The sequence below is a fragment of the Trachurus trachurus genome, assembly GCF_905171665.1.
Source record: "Trachurus trachurus genome assembly, chromosome: 5".
Classification (NCBI taxonomy): Eukaryota; Metazoa; Chordata; class Actinopteri; order Carangiformes; family Carangidae; genus Trachurus; species Trachurus trachurus.
Genome location: NC_139896.1, coordinates 16242332 through 16269742, shown reverse-complemented (window position 1 = coordinate 16269742; position 27411 = coordinate 16242332). Strand labels below are relative to the sequence as shown.

General features: G+C 42.0%; 1 protein-coding gene across 2 annotated transcripts in view; it reads left to right on the top strand.

The window, feature by feature from the left end:
* iqsec1b (IQ motif and Sec7 domain ArfGEF 1b) overlaps positions 1-27411 on the top strand; it is a 202102-nt gene that overhangs the window by 78464 nt on the left and 96227 nt on the right. The window lies entirely within an intron of this gene.

Below are 27411 nucleotides of genomic sequence, written 5' to 3'. Positions count from 1 at the left end.
AGTGACAAGCCTTGCTGCACTGCTACAACTTTGTAGATTATCGCGAGCAGGGTGTTTGCATAAAGCGTCTTGCGGCACATAGATTGCAGCACAGTGAAGCCCTGCCCGCCCGTCCATGCAGTCCTTCCTGTCTCTGGATGCCTTTACTTGGGCTTCATTACAGCTGCTCAGCGAGGCCCTGCGAGCTCCTCTGCAAATGAGGAGAGATGGGGAGAGATGAAAACCCTGAGAGCATTGAGCAGTGGGACATAGGCTTCAAAAGCTTCATGGCAATTTCAAAGGGTTTTTATTCTCGACGCCTGGCTCGCTATGGAGTATCCAGCGCTGAGCTTGAGAGCGATTTCTGAAGGAAAAAGAAAAACCTCACAATATGGGCTTTAACCTGTGTAGGAAGTGATGGTGAAAGACATGGCCAGTTGTGTTTGCTTAAGAGATAAATGTTGGAGATGACTAGAGCATGAAGACTGAGCCATAAACGTTCTGCATTCATTACAGTGAGGTCCTGAGCTGTCCCGCTCAATTAGGAAATATTTGCCGAAGAACATGAAAAACAAGTGCACATCAATTACAATTACAATGGCCCAGGGAGTTGTGTTCTGAATTACGTTTGGGTCAAGCTGAAACCTACAATCGGAGGAGGTAGGTGTGTAGATTGGATAATGAATGCAATTATGTTAAACCCCTGAGAGGCACAGAGGAACTGACACATTGTTGCAGGTAAAATTGCACTGAAGCAATACACTGCTGCACAATGGAGCTGTTTTAGAGGCAAATTATTGGACTGTTTTTTTTCCCCAAAGTGTCAGCAGCAGGAGATTGGTTTCCTCTGCTGCACCTGACTGGTCTTGGATTTGTAGACTTGTGGTCTTCCGTAATATCACAGCTCTTTTTTTGGCCACTTTTTTATAATCGTGTTTGCAGGTGTTTTAGCAAACAGCTCATGTATTGTACTTGAGCTTTCATTTAGAGTAACATTTTTCTGGTGACTTTGTGAATCAATAATTTCAAGTCCAATAATTAATTACCCTTGTCGTTTTCTTTGTCACACTTAAATCTTATGAAAAACACATGACACAACTTTGTCTGTATGCTGCTTGGTGCTGGACAGGAAGCTCACACTTCATGAAACGAGGTTAATGAGAACTGTGAGAGTGAACCAAAACAATAAAGCCGCAGGCTATAAAACCAAAACAACGAGTTGATTCAAAGGTCTCATAGATTGGAGGGAACTGCAGAGATCATGTTCTGTAGCTTTGTCAACAGAAGCAGACAGAAAAATATTGATGGATGTGACTTTTAAAATGAACAGTCCACAACTCTTAAGTTGCTTGTGAATCATATGGCCCTTTTCCAATAGTGCTCGATTTGACTTGACTGCACTTGTTTTATTTTCTATTAGGGATAGTCCCGGCGACTGATTGGCCGTGTGTCGTCACTGGAAGAGTCATGACGGCTATTTTTTAAAAACACACCGGCAACAGCGACCACTGATCTGTAGTGTGACTGTTGTTCTTTCACTCACGTTGAAGGTCCAGTGTGTAATACTTGGCAATGTTTATTGGCAAAATATGAATATACTACCCATGAATATATTTGTTTAAGTGTACGTACAATCACTATAATATAAAATGTGTTTGGTTTCGTAGCCTTATATTCTTTTATAGACAGTATAGCAAGGGTCTTGCTTTAGAGAGTGTCGCCTACTCTGTCCTAACAAATCGGGAGGACAGAGTAGGGCCAGCCCCTCAACCAATCAGGAACCCACAGACCAGAATAGATTTGATTGTTCAAAGATAGGCTTTTCAGGCTGCATACAGAGACATAGAGAAACACTGTGATTGCCTCAAACACACTTTTCCTTACTGAAAACACACTGGGTTAATATTTGTTTTTTAAAACAAATCCTGCCTACCCCAGCTAATCTAGTTTTGAAAGCAAACTTGTTTTATGTACATCTGAATTTAATAAGCTTTAAGTTGTCTTTAACTGGTTAGTGTAAATCACAGAACCACAGTATCAGGTATCAGGTTCCCCCATGTACACTCTGCCTGCAGTGGTTCATACTGATGCACACACAGCACTGTCATGTTCCCTCTTGTATTTGAAACATGTGGCCTTCAAGCACAGACCCAATAAGGAGCACACCTGGTCTGGCTTTAGTTTCATTCTAATGACGTAATCGGTGTAAACACTCTCATCGGCTTCCTTTGAATCACTGACAGTGGGACACAGAGCAAAGCAGCAGGGTCAAACGGTCCTGGTTAGGACATCAGGACTGGGTAGACCAGTGAAAACTTTTGTCTCAGCTCTTAGTCTGACAGGTTTGTTCCCTCTCTGTTCTTTTTAATCTGGTGCCCATCTCACTTACATTTGTGTCCCTGTACCTCAGTCGTTTTCTTGATTTAGGAAAGCACAAGTTCTGTCTTGTTTTGCTCTTGATTTGATGAATTAGCTGTGAATGTTAAATGAAGATTGACCATCCTTGTGTTGCTGCAACATCAACCTCTAATGCAGCTGTGTAGATGTTGTGCGTTGGTGCTCATATGAATTATGTCTCATTTGTTTATTGTGCAGTTCTTCAGCCCTCCGTGAAAAAGCTTGAAAGATGAATTTGCATACACGTCTATGCCCTTTGTCTTTGTGCATATCGACGATAGACGTTTCTCTAGTGCGGCCCTCTCTTTTCATTATATCTGCACATGTAACCAGGTCCCATACAGAATCTTTCATAAGACTGTTTAATATGCATGATGTCGGGTGGGCAACCCTGTCAGGAAAGTGTCAGGGAAATTTAGTCTGGTATGACTTTGCTCCCGTTTCACATTGAGTTGGAAGTAAGTCATTTGAATGACTGGGAAGCAAAAGTCTTGAAAGTGTGCTGTCAGGTCCTGACTGTACCAGGATAATGTAAAAAGTAATCAGCAGTTTTTTTTTGTTTGTTCGTTTTTTTCACCTTGCCTTCTAGGGCTTTTCTCTGTGTCTGTTTGGAGACAGAAATCATCCTGTCAGTCGGAAACTTGCTTAATTCAGTCCACGAACTGCCTGATTTAACAAAATATTAATTTGCCCCTGGCTCACGTTGGTATTTTTTTGTGCTGAGATGCATATTGAGTGGCTGGTTTTCTCAGCCCACGATACCCTTGACAAATGGCTGCGCTGCTTTGCCTCTGAAGTGGGAGGGGAGTAGCAGTATATATGTGTGTGTGTGTGTGTGTTTGTGTGTATGTGTATGTGATCGGCATGCAGGCTGTGTCAGGGCAAAGTTAGCCTCACACACCACTCAGTCAACTGCGCCTTCATTTCATCTATGCACACTTTGATGTCAACGGGGCTCACTGATGTATCTGTCCCCTCCCAAATCGTAGCCCGGCACCATTAAACTCGTCAGTGGTTTATGTTTCCATTCTGCACTTTCTCTATCTCTGTCGCACCAACAGTTGTTATCCATGTATGCAAAAAACAAAAACAAAAAAAAACCTTGTCATTACCGGCCTGCTCTGAGATTGCAACAGTAACGGGGTGTGACGTGGGATTTTACTTGTCTCTGCACCCATAGCCTCTGTTGTGTCTCGGAAGCAGCTATTGTTTTGTTTGTAATTAAAATCATGTTCAATTTTCAGCACGAGGACAGAGCTACAGGAGGGGGGAGGGGAAAAAGTTGCAGATCGTTCCTTGCATCTGTTTCATTGTTTGGGATTATGACGCAGCATTCGGCACATGCAGTCAGAATAGGATTTATAAATAACCACAATGCCTGTCATTGGAGCTGAGGGAATATTAATAGATTTCCGTGAATACTCTGCCCCAGTTACATTCGTTTGAACACAAGCAGACAGAAATACGTTTTCTCTCACCCGAGTGGGTGGCTGTTACTGAACTCTTTAGCACCGTTAAATGCTAATTACCTAAAGTGTGATTTGTTTCCCACTGTTATTTAGTTGTTGCTTTTACAGTACACGTGGGATTTGAGTTATAGCACTGTTGTGTATTCTTAAATGTGTAAAAGTGACAGTTAAACAACTTTAAAGGGGCAGTTTTTACATGTCTAGTCAGTTTACTACCCAGTCTGTGAAAACAGTTAACAGTATAATGCCTGCTGTGGCTACGGAGGTGATTTTCACAACCTGAGCAAATCTAACTTGTCCTTGAATATATACTGTTGGTGTTTTATAATGTGTGGGAGCTTGGAGGGCCATATACTTTTCCACCAACCCTGCATGGGGTTTCTTATCTCATTCTACCTCCACACTAACCAGAGTTTGAGCCAGAGACATTGTGTTTTCAGATTGTCTATCTACCACATTGTGCTAAATGTGATAACACCTTGGGAAAATTAGTTAAGATTTGGCACAACTATTCCCTTGGACGCAAGGATGAACTAATTACATTGTTCAATGGGCCAAGGGCAAAGGTCATCTCACAAAACACAGAGATGGGCTGGTGAATGTCTCTCCGGGGAATCCCTTTAGGTTTGGCACAAAAGTCCACTTGGTCCTTATTGATTATAATTCATGTTAATTATGGCTCAAATTTAAATGTAACAGGCTGAAATTATGATGTGATGGCATTTATAGCCAGAAGAACAAAGGTCCTGCAGCATCATAATGTTACACAGAAATACTTCTGGCTTTATTCAACACTGTAACTCAGGAAGGAGAGATTGTGACCATGTTTCCTGCAACTATTTCCTGGCGGTAACAGGGCTTTAATACCAGGGGCTCCAGATGTGAGGGGAGGTTTAGGCTTTGGAGAAACTCCAAAAGTTGCCGCATGTTTTGTTTTTGTCCTCTTCGGTGATTTGCTAATGATCGTCACAGGTGAGACCTCATTCAGACTCGTCTGGATTTGTTCAGAATCGGAGGTCACATGAAGCCCACAGCTTCTCTGCGATGTGAGGACGTCTGCAGAGCTGTATTTAGCTGTCAGGGCAAAGCTAGAAGACAGTAAATACCTGAAAATATGCTGCTGCTTGTTAAACCATGACATCTCACATCACGTCATGCTGATTACAGCTTAGCACTGAAATCATGTAATGCGTAATATAAGCAGTTTCCTTTGCTATTTAGTCACTTTTCAATGAGTAATATTCACAATAAGTAAATCATTGCCATTTAAAGTAACTGGCCCAACTCTGCTAAAGGACGATATTACTGAATTGAACTCTGGAAACTGTAGAATTCTGTCACTTTTTTTTTTTTAAGCAAACCCTACGTCTGCTGCCTCAGTTTTGATGAGTGCTCCCATCAGGTCTGTGAATACCGCTGTTTAGGAAATCAAACTCTCCATCAGCACACCATTTGTCACCTTACTCTCTAAATCTGCTTCTTCAAAAAGCATGAGTGAGATTTTTTACTGACTACAGACTAGTGTTGGATGTTTTCAACCTAAATGTTTTCCTGAATTCTTGTCCTTTTTCCTGGAGCATGCAGGTCTGTCCCTGCACACTCTGAGCCCTGCGCCTTGGCCTGGACCACCTGCAGGACTCACAGTGTCTACCACTTTCACAACACATCGGATTATTTTGTAAGGTCGTCTTGGAGGATGGTTGTTGTCTGAGCAGTGGGCTCTCGTGTCTACTTTGTCTCACTTTTTTTCTATCTGCTTTGTGCTATAAGTAAGAACACCTAATAACCATCCATGATTTCTACTGATGGATTTGTCAGTATTATCTCTGTTATTGGCGCCTTGTCCGTTAATTTCCTTCCTGTCTACTAAGACTCTGGTCTCCCATATCAGAGTGAGTTGATGTATGACATACAGAGACCAAGCTGAGTAGTGCACCTTCCCCTGGGCTACAGCCGCCAATGGTGGGGGGTGGTTGGAGGGGGGTGGGGAGGCAGACAGGGAAGGAGCGCTAATTCATCACTGTTAAAGGCTGGGTAATAGGGCTGAGCCAGTGGCCGGGCTGTCACAGGACTGCCGCCTCCAAAAGGCAGTTAATTAACTTTCCATCGGGTGTGAGAGGATGCATGAGTATGTGTGAGCTCGGCCGACAGTCTTGGATGCAGCCTGCGGAGCGTGGATATGTGAGGTCCAATCCTCAGCCCTGCTGGGAGGCTGAGTTCACCGGCAGGAGCCACACTGGGAGTTTCTGGAGGACACATTGCCACTGTGTCAGTTTAGAGCCGGATCCACACAGATAAATGCCTAGATTATTTGCATAATGGGTCTTTCAGCTTCCCTCTGTGCATACTTTCAGGGCTTTAAAAAAATTAAGTTTCGCTGAGATGGAAAGTGCCGTGTTTTCTTTTTTGCCTCGTAACCAAACTCCACAGGATTTAGCACTGGGTGTGAGCACTTAGCATTGCCATTCAAGCTGTTATTTTACTGCACCAACACCAACAAACTGGCTTTGTTTGTTCTTGTTCAGATTAATGAAGACTTCGAGTCAGTGTGACCCTTGATTCTTCTTCCGTCAAGCCAGTGTTTTACTGTATTGTCTTTTCTTTCAATCCAAAAATATGATTCATAAATTATTGAATAAAAGCCAGAGCCCTGGCAAGAAGCAAGCCTTCACTCAAAATGTTCTCGTATTGCTGACAAGCCTTAATTTCATTTACAGCTCACCTTTAAGTGGCATTTACGTGGGACATTTGTTGCCCATCATCAAACTGTTGGACAAGACATGAAATGCATTGTAGTGGGTGGGTCTTGCAACCTTTTCAAAGCAGAGTTTGGCCTAAAAACAGACTCTCCAGTGTTACTTGCTGTGCAGAAGCTGTGTGCTGGCAGATGCTTTAGTCATAATCTTTACTGTATTTTTTTTCCTTCTCCCAGCAGGGCATGGTACTGTAGATCCTCCAGTGAACAGATGCTGTATAAGTCTTTTGTTAATGAACCGGTGCATATTCTCATTTGTCCAGGTCATAGTATTTCAAAGGAGGTTTTGTTAATGAAGTTTGTTTCGTCTATCGACACTTTTCAACCGTTTTCTTTGATTGGCTAAGTTAAAACAGTTTTAAGCAGTCTCAATACAGAATCTTAGCTGTGCACTCAGTTCTGCTCCTTTGTCATGTTTTTTTAGATTCACCCTGGCTGATTGGCCAGTTTACTGAACAGCGTAGCATCACTACACATCCCAGTAGAAGCACTGTTCTGCATTTCAAAGATTTACACTCTAATGAATAGCTCCTTTGGTGATAGCCATCGCTGTAACTTCACACTCAGAGAAGATGAAAGTGAGCAGAGAAATTAGGTTTGCGTGTGTTTTTCCTCGCCTGAAATGACCCTCGTCTTTGCAGATACAGTATGTACTGTATAAAATCAGGGTTTTTTTCAGTAAAGCCCACCGATCAGCAGCTCCAAACTTCTCCAGCCCCCTCCCTATTTCCCTCTTTGTGATTCGCAGAGGCCAATCGATGGTGAATTTGGCCCTGCTGGATAGTTTTTCCTCACTCCTCTTGGGACTTTTCAGCAGTGAAATAGACTCTTCGGCCCGGGGTTTGGCACCACTGATAAATGTGAGGGTGTTTGCAGGAGTGAACTGCACTCCCGGCCAGCAGCAGCATCAGCGACATTGATCCCTCTGCATTCTCTTCATTAGCCCCAACCAGATGACATAGAAACGGCTCCACATCAAAAGAGCCACATGAAATCAAACTCCACAATGTGTCGCTCGCTGGACTTTTAACAAAGGCCCAGCTGGTGTTGGTGACACAATATGGTCACCACCCATGTTGAATTAGCTGATGTTACTTTTGATCACAGTGAAACGAGTGAACCAGCCAAAAAAACTGTGGCTTTTTCTGCAGTTTTGCAGGACTTTAGGAAAGCTGTTACTCTCAACACTGGCAAAGTAATAACTGACTGAGGATATGATTTGGTGGAGGTGTTCACTTTCCGGTGAACTTTTGTTCTGTTTTCTGCTCTTAGTGTATTTTACACGGGTGTAATAGAAAAAGCAATTTTCTTCTGGCCTTGTGACACATCAGTTCATTCTTCATTTGTAACTGGAGGCCCTTTTTTACCACTGAGTGCAGTCTTGTACTCGTGTACTGTAATGACAAAAAGATGGTAATTCATCCTTTTAGTCTGTGTTTAACAGGCTCATAGTCCTGAACTGAAAGAAATACGAGTTTTAACTGTTATTTTTCCCTCTTACATTGTCCAAGAGAAGCTACATCCAAACTGGCATATGCTCATGGTTTAATCAATGTTCGTTTGGATACGCATTTGCAAGTTTTTCTATGCAGTGGTCATTCTTGACTGTGGCTTTAGAGAGCTGTACCCTCAGCATCACTTCAAGGTCTGCAACTTTTCATTTCTCCGGCTGTCTGGAAGCAGTTTGTAATTTGAGATTAGGGGCCATCTGGGAGGGTAGAGGGTGAAATGTAATCCCAGTATATTCACTTACTCAGTTTCAGCACAGCTTTTGGAACAGAGCAGCATATTGGATTTTCCTGCGGGCATGGTGTGTTATTTTCTCTTATGCTGGTGGAAAGCCAGACATTGTCCACGAGACTCGGATGGTGGATGGTGATGTTTGCTGTTTTTTTGTTTTTTTTAATGTGGTTAGCATCGACAACACAGTCTCCCTCATTGCTCTCTGAGCGTAGCATGTTAAATCTATAACCTCCAACAGTGGCCCAATGAGCTGCTGGTCAGCACAGATGCAAGTCTGCTTTAATGTCCCCCTCCCTCACTGTGGCCGTACCTACACTGAACCTCTGAGCGGTACAGTTGTGCTGATTAGCAACTGTGTTTTCCTTTATAGTGGTCATTAGCTGCATCCGTGCCAACACTTCCCCTGAGATGCATTGGCTGAAGATCAAATGATCCTACTGTAAACTATGTCGGGTTGCAAGTTTTAAAATGTAATGACTGTGAATGAGGGTGTTACTATATATAGAACAAAGCTAGTCGTGTACAGAACAATACCTGCTCCAAAAAACAGCAACAATGAATCAAGGAAGTCATGCATTGTTTCCACGCTGGCACCTGCTTGTCAACAGGTGCATCAGCAGAATTGAAGACATTCATTAAGGTACGACATTTTGCATTTCAACATCAACAAATCATTACCATGTTAATTTCGACTCATTAGATTAATTACTGTAAACAAACAAGACTATTGCCAAGAACACAGCTTGTGCCACTGGGATGAAGTTTTAATGACTTTTTTTTTATTTTTGCAGACAGTCATCAGCTTCTTTTGACAGTATATTCTCAGTCTTACACCGGTTAACCTGCTCTAGTAGTCGGCTATGAGTTGTGATCAGATGATATACAGTAACTTTAGGGGTCAATATGTGTGAGTATCGTGAATAGGCTTACTTGTTGCTTTACAAGTCGATTTACAAGTGTGTGCCCCTAAATTTTCTGCTTGCTCTCCTAAAATTTTAAGTTAGGGGCCACTGTGCTCCTAGTGAAAAATGTTAGTCAGGAGCCCTGCTGTTAAAGCAAAGCAAAGTTACTGGTACTGGTACTCTGGTTGAGAAGGGCATCGTCTGCTACTTGTGTCGACCCAGCATGTGGATTTGTTGCTGTTGCCCAGTCAGCTAATGCCCAGTCTCCCTGCTCCTCTCACCCACACACAGCGCCTTGTGCTGGGCTGCACGGCCGGCCAGCCTCCCCTCCAGAGCTTGCTGGAGCTACGTTACCCGCAGTGATGACTATGGGGGCAACAGCCTCATCGGCCCCGTTGCGGTCGTCGTAGCCGCTACCGGTGCCGTTGCCGCTACCGGTGCTGTTACCGTCACTTTTCCCCGTGCTAAAGCTCTTTGGAGCTCGGAGCTCTGGGGGTTAGGCTGGACACAGTCAAAATAACTTGTTTGTTTACTTCCTGTCTCTTCTTCTATGAACACTCCCAGCAGGTTAACAGCAACACTGGTGACAGACTACACCTAGTGGTCGGAGTCATACATGCAACATATATCACAGTGGGAAAGTAATAGAAATTTAAAAAATTTAAAAATCGAGCATGAGCAGCGGGCCCCAAATTGGGCAGCCCTCCTCTGGAGCATCACACGGCTTATGGTGCTAACAATGCACAGCAATGTTGTGACACATTTTACCTTTAAAAGTAATTGGAGGAGCATTACATGTGCAATTTGGATGTGGCAGTTAGCAATTATGAATTGTGCACATGTTTATGGTTTATGTCAAGGCTTTGAGGACATGACTGTCACAAAGACGGCCTGACAGCACAGCAACCAGATATTGATTGTCTTAATGGTGCTGTCAAGTGTGTTTGAGTGTGTATGACAACAGACATAGGAAAAATATTTGTTTGGTGGTACTCAATCTGATCACAAAGGCCACGGGGCATCTCGGTCCGCACCAGGCATACACATTATTTGATAGAGTGTTGCTGGGTGTTTGCCTTGTGTGTAATCATGGGAATCATGGAGGCACTGAGCTGTGAGTGAACCACAGCCTCTCTGTTTCCAGAAAGAAGAGAACGCTTTTATTATATTTAGCCTATAAATTCCTTGCTATTGCTATTAACATGACCTTTATTTTGTCATTAAGATACTGCAGCTACACTATGATATAGAAATGCTTCAGGAAGCCGAGGCATACATTAATCATAGCTTTCAGCCTGAGGCAGAAAAGAGCTGTTTATTACACCCTGTGAGTTCAGATGGAGCCTTTCTCCTCTGCAGCAGTTTCCACATCATATTTACAGTAATTTATACTATTACATAGGACAAAAATAGTGTGAATAATAACATCTGAAAAAGCGCAAAATTTCACCTTGGATTATTCACACAAATTTAGGCAGAGATGTGTTAATGCTGTCTGTGCTCGGACCGACTGTACACCAGAGTCCTGCACGGGTCCAATTTTGGAAACCCGCGCCCGCCCCACCCGTAGATTTTTAAGCCCGTGTCCCGACCCGTCACCGTGATTATTCTGAATACAACCCGGATCCGACCCGCCCGTCAATATTAAGATCTGCTGCCCGTGAGATCGCCGGTGATGGCGGCGATAACGGGGGTATAGCCGTACTCTTTAGAAAAAATAAAAAATAAAAAAAGGGAGGGGGGGGGGGCGTACTCTTTCACGGCTTTTCCGGAACGGAGAATGATAGAGACGTAATTCTTTTTTTAATGAAAGCAGGACACTTCAGCCTTTACATTGATCCCATCGGTGTGTTTGTAGCTTACCCAGAGGCCAAGCAGTCAAGCCATGACAGGCTAAACTCCAACGGGAAAGCTGTGAGCGGTCACTCGAGCGGCCAAAGATTGTTTATTTACATCAATATGCTCCTCTGTTGTTGCCGTGAGTGATAAAAAATGATTTGCTACGCTGGTTCATGCAGCTGCGCGTGAGTTTTCCTCTGTAGGCCTACACACATACACCCGCGTACCCACCCGCATTCATTTGAGTTCCGCCCGTGCCCGACCCGTGAATTTTCACAGGACAGCTTATCCACCCGTTGAACACCGTTTTTGCGGGGTACCCGTCGGATACCCGCGGGGATCCGACCCGATGCAGGACTCTGCTGTACACTAAAAAGCAACAATACACCAGCTATATAGAATTTCCTGCAACTTTTATTTGATTGTATGACTCACCAGGACCTTAAACTCAAGTTTCTTCTCAGTATAGGTTCATACATTGGACTCATGAAGTATTGCAATACACTGAAATATGTTCTACTGACACCAGGTTCTGTGCCCAGAGCGAATTATAATTCATTCCAGTATTTACATTTACTGTACTTTATATACAGTTGCTCCAACTCCAAAATTGTTTTAACCTTTAATCTGAGCTCACACACATACACCCCCAGTCCCCCACACACCATATTGCTACAAATGTGCAGCTTTACACAGAGCAAAGCCATCCAATATAAAGCTGTAGCTGTATACACTGTCTTGATTTACCACCAGCAGTTGTGGCCAAATGTAAAGTGTTAGGTTTCATTATCTTAACACGGTTTGGGCAAAGTGGAACACCTGCTGCAACTGTTGCTTTGGAAAAGGGAATAATACTGAACTTCTGAAGACAGCAGGTAAACACATTCAAGGCTTGGAGTTTTCATTTATTAGCGAACAGGGAAAATTACGGTGTCTCTAATATAAACCTGTCCCTCTGCTAATGTAAATAAAGGCAGATACTGTTTTCAAATTGGCTGTATAACCTTTAAACAAAGTCAATTATACACTCTGTTGGCAGTGTCTTCCTTAGGTCACTTACAGTATGCAGTCTAATAGGACAGTAAATCCTGCCTTTGTGGGTGTGTGTTTTATAAATTGTCGTCTGTGGTGCTGTTCAAATTGTATTGTTTTACACAGCTGTTTTTGTTAGCTGGTCTAACCCCATTGATATGAATAAACACCTGTCAGTGTAACACTTAGCTAATAAGCGCTGGTGTAGATGTGTTTTATATTTGCAAAGTGGCACCTTCTGCTACCGTGGACGTCTCTGAGGCCTTGTGGTAAACCACGATCCATAGTGGACTTTCTATTTGTGCAAATGAAAGCTTAATTGGTGGAGCCGAAGGAAACAGGAGACGTGAAGGTAAATCAATGTGGATATGTTTATTAGTTAATTAAGGGTTAATGGTATTACTGATGCTGCACTACTGTCTGCCCTTTGTTACAAAAGGTCAGCCTCCATCTATTAAAACACTTACAGGTTATGCTTGGCTGGCTGCAGCTGTATGCAGCTGGCTGCACTGAAGAAGCCACGGGAACAGGAAGCTGCTCTCTGATACACTCGTATTTTGGCGTCACAGAGGCGATCGCATCCACGTTGCTGCTGTCGTCTGTTTTGTGTCGCAAGCAATTAGTGATGGATTGTTTATCAGAGGGAGGGGAAGGGTGTTCCTGAAACAGCGTGACTCCTAATCCCACCCCCGCCCCCCTCACACACACACACACGTACATCTCTCCTGTGATGAAAACGCCAGGGTTCAGAACAAGCTTCCCCCTAATGACAAGGGCGTGTGTTGCAGTGTGAAGGGCTGTTATTTTCTGACACAGGAGCAATTTAACACATCGCGGCACAATGTGAATTAAAGTAAGGCAACCCGTTCTTTTCCTGCCTGAGAACAAGATTTTGAATATGAAATCTGACATTAGACCCAAACTGCTGCCAAACTGACCTTTTCCGCAAGGCCGAATTACTTTATCCAACACTTTTGGAATAATTTCTGTCTTCTGGGTGTTGGAATTTCATTTTTTTTTTTTTTTTTTTTTTTTACTTTTACAAATCCTTAGACCCTCTGTACTATGTCCTTTCTATCTGTCTCTCAGGCTGTCAGTCTTTTAAGCCCCCTAGATCCCTCACAGTCTCCTGTGTCACACTGTGCATAAAGAAACAGTGGTGGAAAGGTTTGGCATTTTCTCACCGGTTGTAATTACCATGTTATGGCGAACTTCCTTCCTGCGTCATTAAAATGAAAGCGATTAACCGTGAGCAGGGATTTACCCATGATGTTGTACAATAGCAAATCCATTTCTCCACTTGTTATGTAACTCTCTGGACCTGGAAGAACGCCACTTGTCCTCCCTTTTTTTTTTACTTACTCACTATGTGTGTGGTTACAGCCATATTCCACTTGATGGTTAGGCTTTTTTTTACCCATGTTCCCCTCACGATGTGAAGGACTTTCATAAATGACAGTCCTGTGGCCCCTCCACCCTCAGGAGAGCCAGAGGGTGAAGGGACAGCGTGTTTTCTTTTGGCCATGTGCATTAGTGGATGATAGGGGATGAGAGACAGCTGGCGAGGGACTGGGAGGTTGCCAGCGTGTCCCTCAGTATCGGTCACACGGAGCCTCGTACCTCACCGGCCCTCAGGACAGAGGACGCCACCACCTGGCGCCCAGGAGTAACACTCATCCAAACTGAAAGAACATGACTAATCCTTGCTTCCGATGGACTCAACAGACCAGTGTGGGAATAACTGAAATGAACAAGGCTCTATCTCTTCTTTATAGAGCCAACGAAGCCCTACTTATTAAAACAACAATTTGTTCCCCATCAAAAGCCGTGTGGGTATTTCCGAGTGCAAAGAGAACGAACGAGTGTGCTTTATGTTTTGGCTACGGGGCTATTATCTTTTAATTGATGTTAAGCAGCTTCTTGGGCTGTATATTGATAGGCTGTAGCTGCAGCAATACTGTACTGTAGGTGTTCCCCTCACCTCCCGTTCACAGGACGTGTTTTAAAGCAGCAGCCCTGTGTGTCTCCACCTCAGATCTCTGGGAATGGGAGTGGCTGGTTGTTGAGCTCACAAAAATGTGTCTCACTGTGCCTTCAGGGAGGAGAGAAGGGGCTGCGTTGAGCTGTAATTGACGGATTGATGGTTCACCCCTCTGCTGCCTCGGGGACGACGACATATAACATATATACCCTCCCCACCCCCACCCCCACCCCCTCGCTGCATGTGTACTCTTACATACGCGTAGTGCACCCAGCCGTGTAAACACACAGCAAGATGCTGAGATTGTTCGATCTGCGCCGACTAAAGTCGTGATGCCTCGCAACAGATTTTACAACGCTCCATGTTACACATTTCACCGTTTCCTTGTCATCACTGTGATTGTATGTGCAAGTGTGTATTGATTGGTGGTTCTGCCACCACTCTGGAGGTTAGTTCATGCCAAAGGGGGTAGTGGCCTAGCATGGCATCAGTCAGATTATCTGGTGCAGTTGTAATCAGCTAATCACTGAGCGCCAATATGCTGCATCACATGTTTGCAGCGCTCTTGTCAGCTGGCCATGCTTTCGTTCCTGGAATTTGCATGTCATTACTGAAAAACCAGGAGGAGACTTTTTGGTTTACTGATTAGGAAGTTCATCCACAAAATGTAACTGAATATACAGTAAATATATATAATATCCAATGCAGTTAATATACAGTGTAATCATTTAACAAATGTTAATTTGATCCATCAGTTGCACCACAAGTCTAATACTCCACCCACTCTATAAAGAATGAAAAATAATCCAACACACTAAAGCTACAAAGCAGTATGTTCAGTGTCTTTTCCCATGGCAATTTCTTTTGTTCGCAAGGAATTTCCAAATGTTAAGTTGACATTTTTTTTGCTGCTCTGCCTTGTCCAGATCCAGAGAATTTCATGTTTGTCTGTGCTGAGTTAATTATTTTAAAGACATGTTCTGTACGCTCCTTCATTGCTTGTAGAAGATGTAGGCGCTTACCATCCTCAGATACACTGAACCGTTGAGATCCCACGCCTAACTGTGGCAACTTTCCATTTCTGAAGAACTGAGACTCCTCATACAGTCAATCTGTGTTATTGTCTTTCACATTGAATCACTGCATCCTTCATAAGACACAGCAGTTGTCATGCCAAGCTCTGGTACTATATGGAAACTGCTCTCAGAGAAGTATTCACTGGCTCTTCAAAGACAATGTTAAAAAATGCATATGGGCAAAATGTGACCAGTGTCTCTGTTTGTGAACAGCAGATCATTGAATGATATGTGGCTGCCACTAAATAGTCAGTAACACTCATCCATCCTGCCAACACAATGCTGAACAGTCAGGTCCAGGGTCAAGACAATATATTCCTCCTAATCAAACTCAGCTTCTGGAAGTTGCCATATATACATTATTTTTCTTCATCCCTTCCGGCCGGAGGCAGACTTTTTGTGCTAGAGCACGGCAAATATGACTGCAGTGTACAATATGCAATAGACGGCTCCTCTTTGTCAATGTGCAAGGTTTTGCTTATGTTACTGTACTGTAGGAGGCCAGCATGGTAATGAGGCTGCAGGCCAGAACAAGGCCACAGTGAATAGAGTGGGTAATGAATGTATTTTGTGCTTTCTGGCCGTCACTGGTTTGCGTTCTTTCTCTCCGACTTCTCACCCATTTCCTCTGTCTGTCTAAACGTATTATTTTATCTCCAGCCTCTATTGAACTGATCTTCTTTCTGTTGGCTGGTATAATAAACAGTGTAGTTTCTGATTCAAAGGAAAATTGTGCCAATTTATATCTTACTGATATGGTCCAGCAAAGCACAGAATTAGATTTTGGAAATGCATGGTTTTAAAATGAATGTTATTATTTGATAATTGCCTCCATTTTGGGATTTCCCAAAACTCAAATGACTTTTGCATAAGCTGCTACAAGACAGTTTATTTTTTTATCTGTTGTAAGCAAAATCCATAGATGCCTGACTTCAATTTATTCAGAGTATAGGCTCATCTCCTCTTCCCATCCCTCCTCAGTTGGGATGATACATGTTCTGACAACCACCTGGGAAATACATTGTTCCTTACAGCAAGAAATCATACTGGATGTCCTCTCAAAGAAGCTCTGACGCAGCATTAATGCACATAGCTTTTCTGATGGAAAAAGTTGAGTGCACTGGGCTACCCCCCAAAAAATGTTTTGTACAACTGTAAAAAAGCAAGAATAATCCGTGGTATTTGTTACCAGGTATTATTCTTGCTTTTTACAGTTATACAACCCAGTCTTTGGTCTCTATCTGCTGTCCTGCATCTGACCCGAGTAGAGGATGTGATGTGTATACAACTACCTCCACAGGTTATTGCAAATGTACAGGCACCCTGCACCAACAAGGCTTCCAATCTGAACACATGTTTTTGTGTTAATTGGCTTTATGAGAACTTAGTGATCTGAGTTTGCCAATATCAGAGCAACATGGTTTGTCAGTGCTTTCCAAAGAAAGACATATTATCATTACAAACGTTTTTCATTTTAGTGATCTGCCATCAATATGAATAAGGAAAAGGTTTTGTTTTTAGCCATTACGTACAATATACTGTGGATATATGAGCTGTGTCCCAATTCAGGGTCTGCATCCTTCGGAGGGTGGATTTGAAGGCCGATTACGTCACAGCGCTGCGCGAAGGCTGTCCCAATTTGTCCAAATTCGAAGGGTCCTCCAAATGCAGCCTCCAAATGCGCCCTCCTTTGCCCTGCATTCGGAGGATGCATCGCTACTACCTTCGCGGCCTCCCGTATCCCAAGATGCTTTGCTGCACCGTTGTTGTTATTAGCAACCTAGCCGTTAGCTATCGAACGTAGCAGCTCTGTGCTGTAGCCACGGTAACCCGGCTCTGCGGCCGGCTCGGAGGTGTGGCTGCCCGCTGCTGAGCTGAGCTCTGCTCTGGCTGCACAGGTGAGGAGCGGAGGTGTGTGTGACAACTTTTAATAAGAAAGCTATGAAAACACATTACTTGTGCTCTTTATTCTCTATTCACTTAATAGCCCGAAGCCCCCCCCCCCCTGGCTGCTGTTCAATGGTTTGTTTATTAGTATATTAATGATAACTGCCCTTGTATTGATTCTACTTCTTTAAAAAAAAAAAAAAAAAAAAAAGGAGGAGGAGGAGGAGCGGTAGAGCCGTTACAAGCGGCACTTTTAAATGTTTAACGTCCGGCCGTTGTTTACGTTCGGATCAGGAAATGCTCTGAAGGCTAGACCGTCCCATTTACCGACCGTTGATGCAGCCGACGGAGGAGCCTCCGAAGCCGTTGCCTCCGGAGACCGCGTAGGCTGGGTCCTCCGAAGGCTGCAGCCCCTGAATTGAGACACAGCTATGGATATATCCATCTTAAAACCATATTCAAATGCTCATTTTCACAATGATTTTTTTGTTATCTGTAATTGTTTCCCTTCTTTATATCAGTCACAAAGATACTAATCCTCTCTTAAAGCGATTTCAGTGTGTAATGATGGAGTTATGGACAAAATCCACAGTGTTTTGTTGAGTGTAAAATATATTTTGAGATTTATCCATCGATAATGATCAAATCAAGTGAATGTTTTTGCTGCTCTTCCACTGCAGCTAAGTGAGGAAACCGGTTTTGTTTTGTTTACAATCAATCTCCTCGGTTTGTATGGCGCAATTACAGAGACCAGAAACCTTTGTGTTGTTAGTGTATAATATTAATTTGAGAAAATAGCCTGTCCTTTAATCACCCGTCCTATAAATACTTTTGTAGAATTGACAACACTGCAACAAATGGATGACAAATTCCACAGCTCTCATTATGTGCCGAATCCAATCCAGTATTTATCTGAAGCAAATATGAGACCACAGCTAACTTTGTCCATCTGTCTTTAAATGTCCTGTTTTGTTACAGTCTCAGTGAAATATGTCCCTCAGAAATTGGTGAAAACCACAAGAGAAGTACAAGCAGTCATGCTGGACTGCGTTAAATGGGCTATTTGAAAGTTTTCTCTGCTGCCAAACATAGTTTTTAGCCAGGAAGTGGTGGCGGTGGAGTCATTTGCCAAGAGCTTCAGCCACCATTGCATTTGTAATACCAGAGGTCAGACTATGTCTTCTGAGCTGCACTATTTTGTCGGGGCGAACTGGACAGTGATTCTCTAACAGAAAATAAGGAGATGGTCCAGCTGTCTCTCATGTTTTAGCGACTTGACTAGCTTCTTAGCATGCTTTGTTCAGTAAAAGAAAAGCTGTAAAATAGAAGCAACACATTAGCAGCACATAACAGTTGTTAATGCTAATTAAAGCTTGCAATTGCAAAAAAAATATGATATGACAGTGTTTTATTTACAGCCATTTAAATGATCAAAAACTGGTGCCACATAAAAAGAAACCCTCACTAATTTTTACACATGAAAAACTCCAGAGGCCAGATGCAACTCTCTGTAGATTAATGACAGAAACTACTGTATGTGTACGCACTAAGCCAGAAATTAGAAAGCCATGTAATGTATTTACCATATGCTTCCACTATCATTTAGAAATTGGGGGATTGTTCATGGGCCTCATCTCCACTCCCATAATTATTTATTAATGGATCTAGACCCTCCCTTAATCCATCAGTTTGCATGAAAAACAGTGTGTGTGCCACAGGTTAACAGACACGGAGAAGAAAGAGGAGCAATTTCACAGATTGTAAAACTGAGATAAAAACATGCATCAGTTTATCATACTACAATCACTCCAAATGCAAAGTCCTTTTTTTTTTTTTTTATCCTGGACTGAATCATCGTTCATTAGAGATGTCTTAATGAGGCTTCATTCTTTATATTGTGAGGCTCTAAAACTGTGATTAGTAAACATTAAAACAGTATGAAACAGTTTACATAAAGTCTCACAATAAATTATAAGGATATTAAATGATGATGAAAAACATCAAGCTTATAAACACAATTATTTCTGGTTAGGAATTGTAAAATTGTAATTGCAGTGTAAACAGAAAAATGTATAATGATTATAATGAATGCAGCAAATAAAGGTAGTTATTTCATTTCATGTTATTTTAATTGCATTTTATATTATTACTTCACTTTAACTTGGATAACTTAGGAAACCTGTGTGATTTACTGTATGTGAGTCGACATTCAGATGCACCCAGTGTTTATAAAAACCAGTGTATGTGCCGGCAGTGGTGTGTGCATGCTTTTCCTGTGTATTCATCACTTGCATCTGGCCTCAGGTGCAGTGCACTGAGATACCAGAGTTCTTATCACTGTTTGAGGTTACTGTAGCAACTTATTGGCTGCTTAGCATAAACACACATAACCAACACTCAGTCTGACTGAAATATGGGTGTTTGATTTACATTGTTGGTGATGTAGATGTAGAGAGAATGAAAAATAATGATACATATTGATTTTTGATACCATAATTACTGAGTATTGTCAGACAGCGTTATAGGATTTATACTAAATCAGTGACATGCTTTCTTAAAATGTTGTGCAGTATTATCACAATGTCACACTGGCCATGTTTATTTCCGAGGAATAGAAATCCTAATTTACACAGCAGCTAGACATCCTTGCAGAGGTCATCTACAGTTCAGTAGAAAAACAACAACATGTTGCTGTTGTTGTTGTTGTTCTGTGGAGGGAGACTTTGCACAGTGTGGGTCAGTGGTGCACACTCTAGCCTTGGTGCTGTAGGGTATAGCTGGAAAAGATGATGACTCCAGTCCCCTTCACCCTGATTTTATATCTGTATTTTAATGCAGAGTTCCCATGCTGAAGCCCATTGTTTCCGTGTGTTTCTATGATAGTATAAATCATTCACATTCAGCCGAATGGACTCAACCACTCACTACTTCAGCAGTGTTTGCTACTATACTGTACGATGAAGACGAAGGATAAATAGAAATGTTTATTTCTCTACACAGTAAACCTTTTCAGAGATGTGATGTGACTGTGAAACGTGCTTTTTAAGCTCCACTGTGACCATTCTTCATGTCTGTGGAAATGTCATCCCTGGTTACACTGTAGATATATGTGCATCACATCCACTGTGGATGTGTAAATATACCACGTCCAAGCTGTGCAATGCAAACACAATCTGATTTGGATTTTGCTTATCACATGACAGTGATCTTAAATGTAAATGAAACCTTAGCCCGAACTGGAAACATCTTCCCCTTCTTCCAAATTCATACAAAGACTGCACTGAACGCCTTAGCCACTATAGCTTAGGGTGATTTACAAAACCCCCATCAGCGCCCTTTTTGGGATATATGATCAGTTGTAGCCATGGTTACAGAGGAGAGATGTGTTTTAGAGCTCAAGGATGGAGATGGAAAATGAAGTCGAGTAAAAACAGTAAGATAATGATGAAAGTCCTTCAATAAAGCAGCCGCAAATAAAAAGAAATAAACCAGATGGTTGAGCCAATGTGGAAAATACGAGTGAAACTGTACTTTTTCAAGTATATTAGTTATTTATAAAGTAAAGAAAACATTCTCACATGCAGCTAGAGGTCATCTCAGAGCAGGCAGGCTAGCAGAGCCGGAGGAGTCGTGGCTGCTCTTTAATTTTCCGTCTGCCATCCGCGCTGTGGAAACGAATGCTCATCTCTAGTTCACAATTTCTCAAGAACCAGATAATGGTCACATTAAGTCTTCTGTCACGCCTGCAGCTGTACTTCTTTCTGGCTCGTTCCTCCTTTCATGCACTCGCTTTCACTTCCCTTTTTCTTTCATCACTGATACCATCCAGGTACTCTATTTAATTCTATCATAGGTGTATTTTAAAGTCTGAATGGCAGTGACAAGTCCTTGTCAATGGTAGACTGGCTCTTAGTTGTCATAACCAAAATGGTGTTTTTTTTATACTGTAGGTCCAACAAAGGCGTGTTTGTGCATGTGTGCACGTGGGTTAATACACATAATCAGTTAAAGTAGTTTTAATCTAAATATCCCTTTCATTTAATGATGGAAAATTATCCTCCCAACAAGATCCAGTTGCTTGGTGACAAAGATGTCAGTGGTCTCTTCAAACATTAACCCCCACACTGGGGATTTTGACAACTCTGCCACCAGCTGGTCGCCCAGAATCTGTCTGATGATGATCTCCTCCATGTTATCAATGATGCGGCTGCTGTTTGGTGTTGGCACTGTGCCAGGGTGCAGAAAAATCATTAGGTTGTCCAACTTGACAGTAATTATGTGGAGATGCTCCATTTACATTCACCTAATTAAGTGGCTGCGGAATTTACATTCAAACCGTAAGCATAGCCACATCTCATGTAAAATATATAACAGGCTCACAGCAGTTTTTTTTTCTTCTTCCTCTTTGGGATTTTTTAAAGCAGCTTTCTGAGCTGCATTGTCCTCATTATGGTGCAGGGCCACCACCACATCAGTGAAATGCCACAGTTGCAAATGACATGTTACAAATGACAGTGCAGTGCTTGTTGGAATACGGCATTTTACATGAAGACGGCCATCAAGACTTCTGTCAGAGCTACAGTAGAGGCAGCACTGAAGTTGACAGAGGCGTCTGCGTTGTGATTCTGTATGCAGGGGGAAAAATAAATAAAAAAACAGTAATGTCGGTGCAGTTGACAGGTCGAGTTGCCAGGTTTTTGTTTTTTCTGTAAAACATGTGTAGTACAGTACTTGACATGAAGCACTGGTAACTGTTTTACCAGTCTGTACACTGAAAACTGCAGCACAGGGGCAGTGTTTGTTGGATGGATGAATGGAGTTGAAAGCATTTGGTAATTTTAACTTTATGTGATTTGAGAATTAAAGATATATCAGAAAAAGTATAAATGTTTCTTTCAGAAATTCTCAAATGCGGAAATGTGAAATTTAGCGATATCATAACCCTATTCACATACGTTCAAAACCAACTTCTTATGCCGTTTTAAAATGCTTTTTTTTTTTTTTTTTAACACTTGGATCATTTTCAGCTCTGACAGATATGAGTGTACAGTATGATATGGCCAATTCTGGGAGATTATGAGTTATATATGATGGGAAATGCTGCACATCCATCTGTATTTATTATCAAAAATAAGATGTAGGCTAGTAGTCCACAGACACACAAGCACACCAGTGGGCGGCTGTGGTTCAGGAGGTAGAGCGGTGTCCTTGGGAAAGACACTGAACCCACACTTGTCCCCCGATGCGTCCATTGGGTGTATGAATGTGTGTGAATGGTTAGTTCCCGTGCTGTGCCTAGTGTTGTACTGTATGAATGTGTGTGTGAAAGGGTGAATGTGACCTACAGTGTAAAGCGCTTTGAGTGGTTAGAGAGACTAGAAAAGCGCTACGTATATAAGTGCAAGTCCATTTACCATTTACCACATTTGTAGTGTCCCTGCTTATTTCTGTTTTCCATTTTCTCAACACCGTTCTGGCGTTGTGTTGTTGTTCTGTTTGCTTAATGTTCACTCTATCAACAGGTTACAAGCAGAGTTTTCAAGAACTTGATGTAGGAATTGGAGGTGTCACAGCTCAGACTTGAGTTAAAACCAAATTCCAACTTGCTGGCAGTTTGACAGCTGCTCTCCGTGTTCACCACAAATTAAAATGGAGTAGGAAAGTGATCAGTTCTGCTCTGCTGCTGCTGCTGCTGCTGCTGCTGCTGCTGCTGCTGCTGCAGGAAAGTGCAGTGTGCTCTTTTCATCTGCTTCCCCCTTTTTTTTCTTTTCCCAACTGTTAAGCTTTCATTTGCTCTACTTTTACGTGCTGATTGCCGTGCATGTGGTGATAGATTTGTATAGTGCACTGAGTCATTTCCACAGCCAGGATATAAAGCAGATCCATTCATAGCTACGACCAAAAATTGGATTGCCATGTCACTCTAATTCAATAACACCATGCGTAATCCTGTCTTGGATTTCCAAATGAAAGAGTGGAAAAATGTCAGTATTAAGATGTCAGGCCTGCAACACACAAGGCTTAGATCATCTTCTTTTTAAAAAGAGAAACACATTTTAAGTTCTTTTAACCATCTACTGACAGGCTGTAAGCCAAGTGCAGCAGATTTGGTTCAGCAGCATTAAGTATGAAGCATCTAGTAGGAGGAGGGGCAGGGCTCTGAGGCTGAGCACTTCTGTGAGTGTGTGTGTGTTCAGTACATTTATGTGTATGAGAGCAATATTAACATCATATTACCAGTGTGCCAGTAGAGGCCTGTGGACAAACTGAGGTTTCGTAGATCCCTCTCTCACCCACAAGCTGCGCTCAGTGCGAGCATGGTCAAGTGCAATATTTGAGCAGGGGAAAAAAAGTCAAGCTCCACTGTCATTATTTACATCATCTGTTTGCCACTGAGCAGCATTTACACTTGTACTATACTGTTGGACTCAGGATGGCTTTCCACACACTCTTCTTTCTTGTCTTGTATCTCAACTCCAAAGAGTTGTGTCAGAGATTCAGGTTAGTAACTAGTAGTAACTCAGGTGGCCTTGATTTTTAAATCACAGATGAAGAACAGAGATGCAGGTCTGATAATCTCCTGTCTCTCTGACTCCACACTTCGAGGTGGTCCAGACACACACTGGGTTTTGAACTACATTTTGTTTATCTTTATCTTACTTTTTCCTCTCTCTCTCTCATGCAGTAGAAGTTTGCCAAAGCCACAAAAAAATAATTGCATCCATCCAGTGCTTCAGCAGTGTAAACGTGGATAAGATCATTGCAATTGCACCCAGTCCACCTATAACCAACCAATGTCCTCAGGCTGCTGGTATTTAACTTACTCTAATCGCATCATTGTTGCTAATAGATACCTAACATCACAAAGCGATCTCCTTGGTTAGACAACGTGAACAATCTTGTTTTATTTTCTCTTTTAATATTCTTTTTTTTGTTAGAAATTCAACATCCATGATTGCATTAACTCCTGAGAGCTGTTTTCATCTCGAAGACCCAAATTTATGAAATTAGGTTTTAAATAATCTTCCATAGAGCAGTGCTTAAAGTTGACAATTAGTAAGAGCGGAGAAATGAAATGCAGGATTCTGTCTGAGCAGAGGAAGAAACCAGAATGATTTTGTTTTGGTTCTCTCTGAGCAGAGCTCTAACATCCATATAGTAAAGCTCTGAGAGGAATAGTGGAAACAGACTCTAATGCTCTGCATTCATTAGCCTACTTCCAAATCAGCTACTGTTTTGATCCACTTTAGCTGAAACGTTATGCATACAGTGTGACCTCTTTTTGTTTGAATAAAGATTCAGTCCATGTGGAGGGAAGCTCACGTTTCTATGGACTCAGTCTTTAGAGGACAGATTTGAAGAAATATCCTGTTTTCTTTTTAACTTTCACTTATTATTTGATTCATTATGTAATAATTTCAAGGTCTCAGATATACAGTATTGTTACTATTTACTGTATACCGTCAGTGTGCATGCATAATATGTATTTGTGCATGAGATTTTCTGTTTTGCTGTCAAAGCAGAATTATAAATGACCACTGGCTTTGGCCTAGCTCCCATTAGTAGTTGTCTGTCAATCTTTTTTATTCTAACACAGCACATAATGCATAATGTTTATAGTGATAATACAAGCAAATACAAGTTTCTGTAACAACAAGTAATTTCATTTAGATGCTTATGATAAACATGTAGCCTTCTTATTCCTGTATAAACTCATAAAGGAGATGTTCCCACCCAAGGAACACATTTTTTCCACTTGAATGCTTTTATTTGCCAGGGTTAGTTGATTAATAGTATATAATGATGCAGCCAAAAGTCTATGACTTGGTTAAAAACTCTTTCTCCAGCTTTTTCATGTTTCCAGTAGGCCACATGTGCTAACATGCTAACATGCTAACAGACAAGCTAAAGACAGAGGTCCCAAAAATATCAGATCTGATTCCTCACAATCCATAAACATATTATTATTGCATGTGGCTCCATCACTGACCATCAGCACTATTTTTCTCAGATAAACTAATAACTTGGCTCCCACGAAGTGAAATAAAATTCAAAGACAGGGAAGCTGGAAGTTTGGGAAACATTAAAGTACAAGCAGTGGTACTGTCATTTTCAACAGATTGTAGCATCCCATGTTGTTCACCTGCCTCAGATCCACCAGTGGATAGTAGCAGTGAAAGATCCAACCACTCTTTGTTCCCCCAGCCCCTCCCTTTTTCCACAAGAGGACTTAAAGGGGCACAAGACCCTCCCTGGGTCAAGGCCAGATTGATAGTTTGACTTGGTTACTGGGTGAACAATGTTGTTTCCCATCACTCATGAAGACCCCATGAGTGCCTCAAGGCCAAATTGGATTAGATTCTTTTTAAGATGAAGTTGTTCCTGTCATTGACCTTGGGGATTGTTCAGTTGTGATTCAATTTTAAGGTCCATACAATCTGTTGATGGATTACTGTAAACATAGCTACAAACACATTTCTTTCCTTCCTCTCGTCAGGCCAGCCATAGATACTTCTTCCCTGAACAGTGCCACATGACCCCTCTGAATCTGAATGTCAGACGAAGCTGTTTTCAAAATGCAAAATCTTAAACAACCATATCGGCACTGTGAGAGTCTGAGCTTCAGAACATTCCTGAACATTAAAGGAGCCCTGAGATGCTGATGTCGATCCAGATCAACAATGTATCAGTGAAAACCTCCTGCTGTGAGAATCAGAAGGATACATTCAGATACGCCTCCTGTGGAGTCACAGCCTTCATTCTTTTGACCCAGGTTATTGCTCTGCTCTTTGTTCACTTGGCGGTGACAGCTCGCTGTCACACTCTGTGCAGTGGAATGGGAGATAATTAACTGTAATGATAATGACCGCCATTTGCTATTTCGATTAGTATCATTTTAATCATCATTACATTGTTGTCTGGCTGTGACATGACATTAATAGGATGTGGTGATAGTGTGTACATAGTGAGGGCTATTGCAGTGGCTCGACAGGCCTGAGAGAAGCAGCTTCCTGCTCTGTCTGCTGGAGATGAGGAGGGAAGATGTTAAAGCAAACTGTTAGTGCTGCCTTTAGCCCATGGAGGAACTGGAAGAACCTACTGTAGCACCCTGTGTATGATTTCAAATACAGATGTGTGGCAGGGCTTGCCTTTGTGTTGGATTGATATGAGATGAACATGAGGAGCCAAACAAGCCCTCATTTATTCCAGGAACATCACACACATGTCATACATTACTGTAGCTAAGCAGCTGTCTGCTCAATTAAAATTAATGATTGTGACATCAGCTCTTCGATGTATAGCAAATGAACCAGAGCTGGAAGGACCTCTATTACTTTTATAACATGAGATATGTTATAAAATAATGGTTTGTCAGTACAGTAAAGTGACCCAGGCCAACGAGTGTGTCAGATATGCTTAATTAATCTTAATGTTCTTGTTTGTTTGTCTTTCATGTCTGCCCAGTATAAACAAGCATAATCTGGAGGTGTGCAGAAATTACTACTAAGCATTCTGTCTTTTCATCCATGGACAGGAGACAGGACAACGCACGACTGGACAATGAGTCTGATATGAGCAGACCATGAAAAGCAAAGACAACACTGCACAGATTTCAAGAAGCAGTTTAATTATAAATGTCCTACTCTTGCCTTATTTGCTTTCAGTTTGGGGATATGCATGTGTTTATTAATTATTACTGCCACACTGACAGGGAGAATTATCAATCTACTAGATATCAATCAAGCAAGAAGTTATGGCTCTGTCCATACATCAGTGAAACACATTACCAACCTCATTAACTGACTAACTAATTAAGAGGCCACTGAGGGTCCAGTCTTCTGCTGCCACATGACAGATGTCATTGCATCTGTGTTTGAAATCATTTTAAATGATACTACACACAGACACACACGAATAGACAATGCTTCCTCCTTTGTTACAGACTATACTGAAATACTGAAGTTAGAGCTATAGGTTTTTATTTCAGGTGGTGTGTGTGTATGTGTGTCTGTGAGTTGTGAGAGTGCATGTCTTGCAGTCTCTAACCCCGGCATGCCTTACCGTTCATGTTCATTTGATCTGTCACGCTTCACTGAAGCTTTACATCTTCACTGGCAGTGATGATTTAATAAACCAGCAAGAGCGTTCCTTGCCACGCATTTTAAAGTGACGCTAAAGCAGTAAATTACAAGAGGGAATGTAATCAGCAACTTGGTAATTAACAACCGGCAGTTTTGACTTCACCAGCTTAATGTGTCAAGGCAAACACATCACCTTTCTATACAGAGAACACGTTCAAGTGGGGAAATGAGCAACTTTCCTGTTGTTCTGTGCCTTCATCCCACTGTCG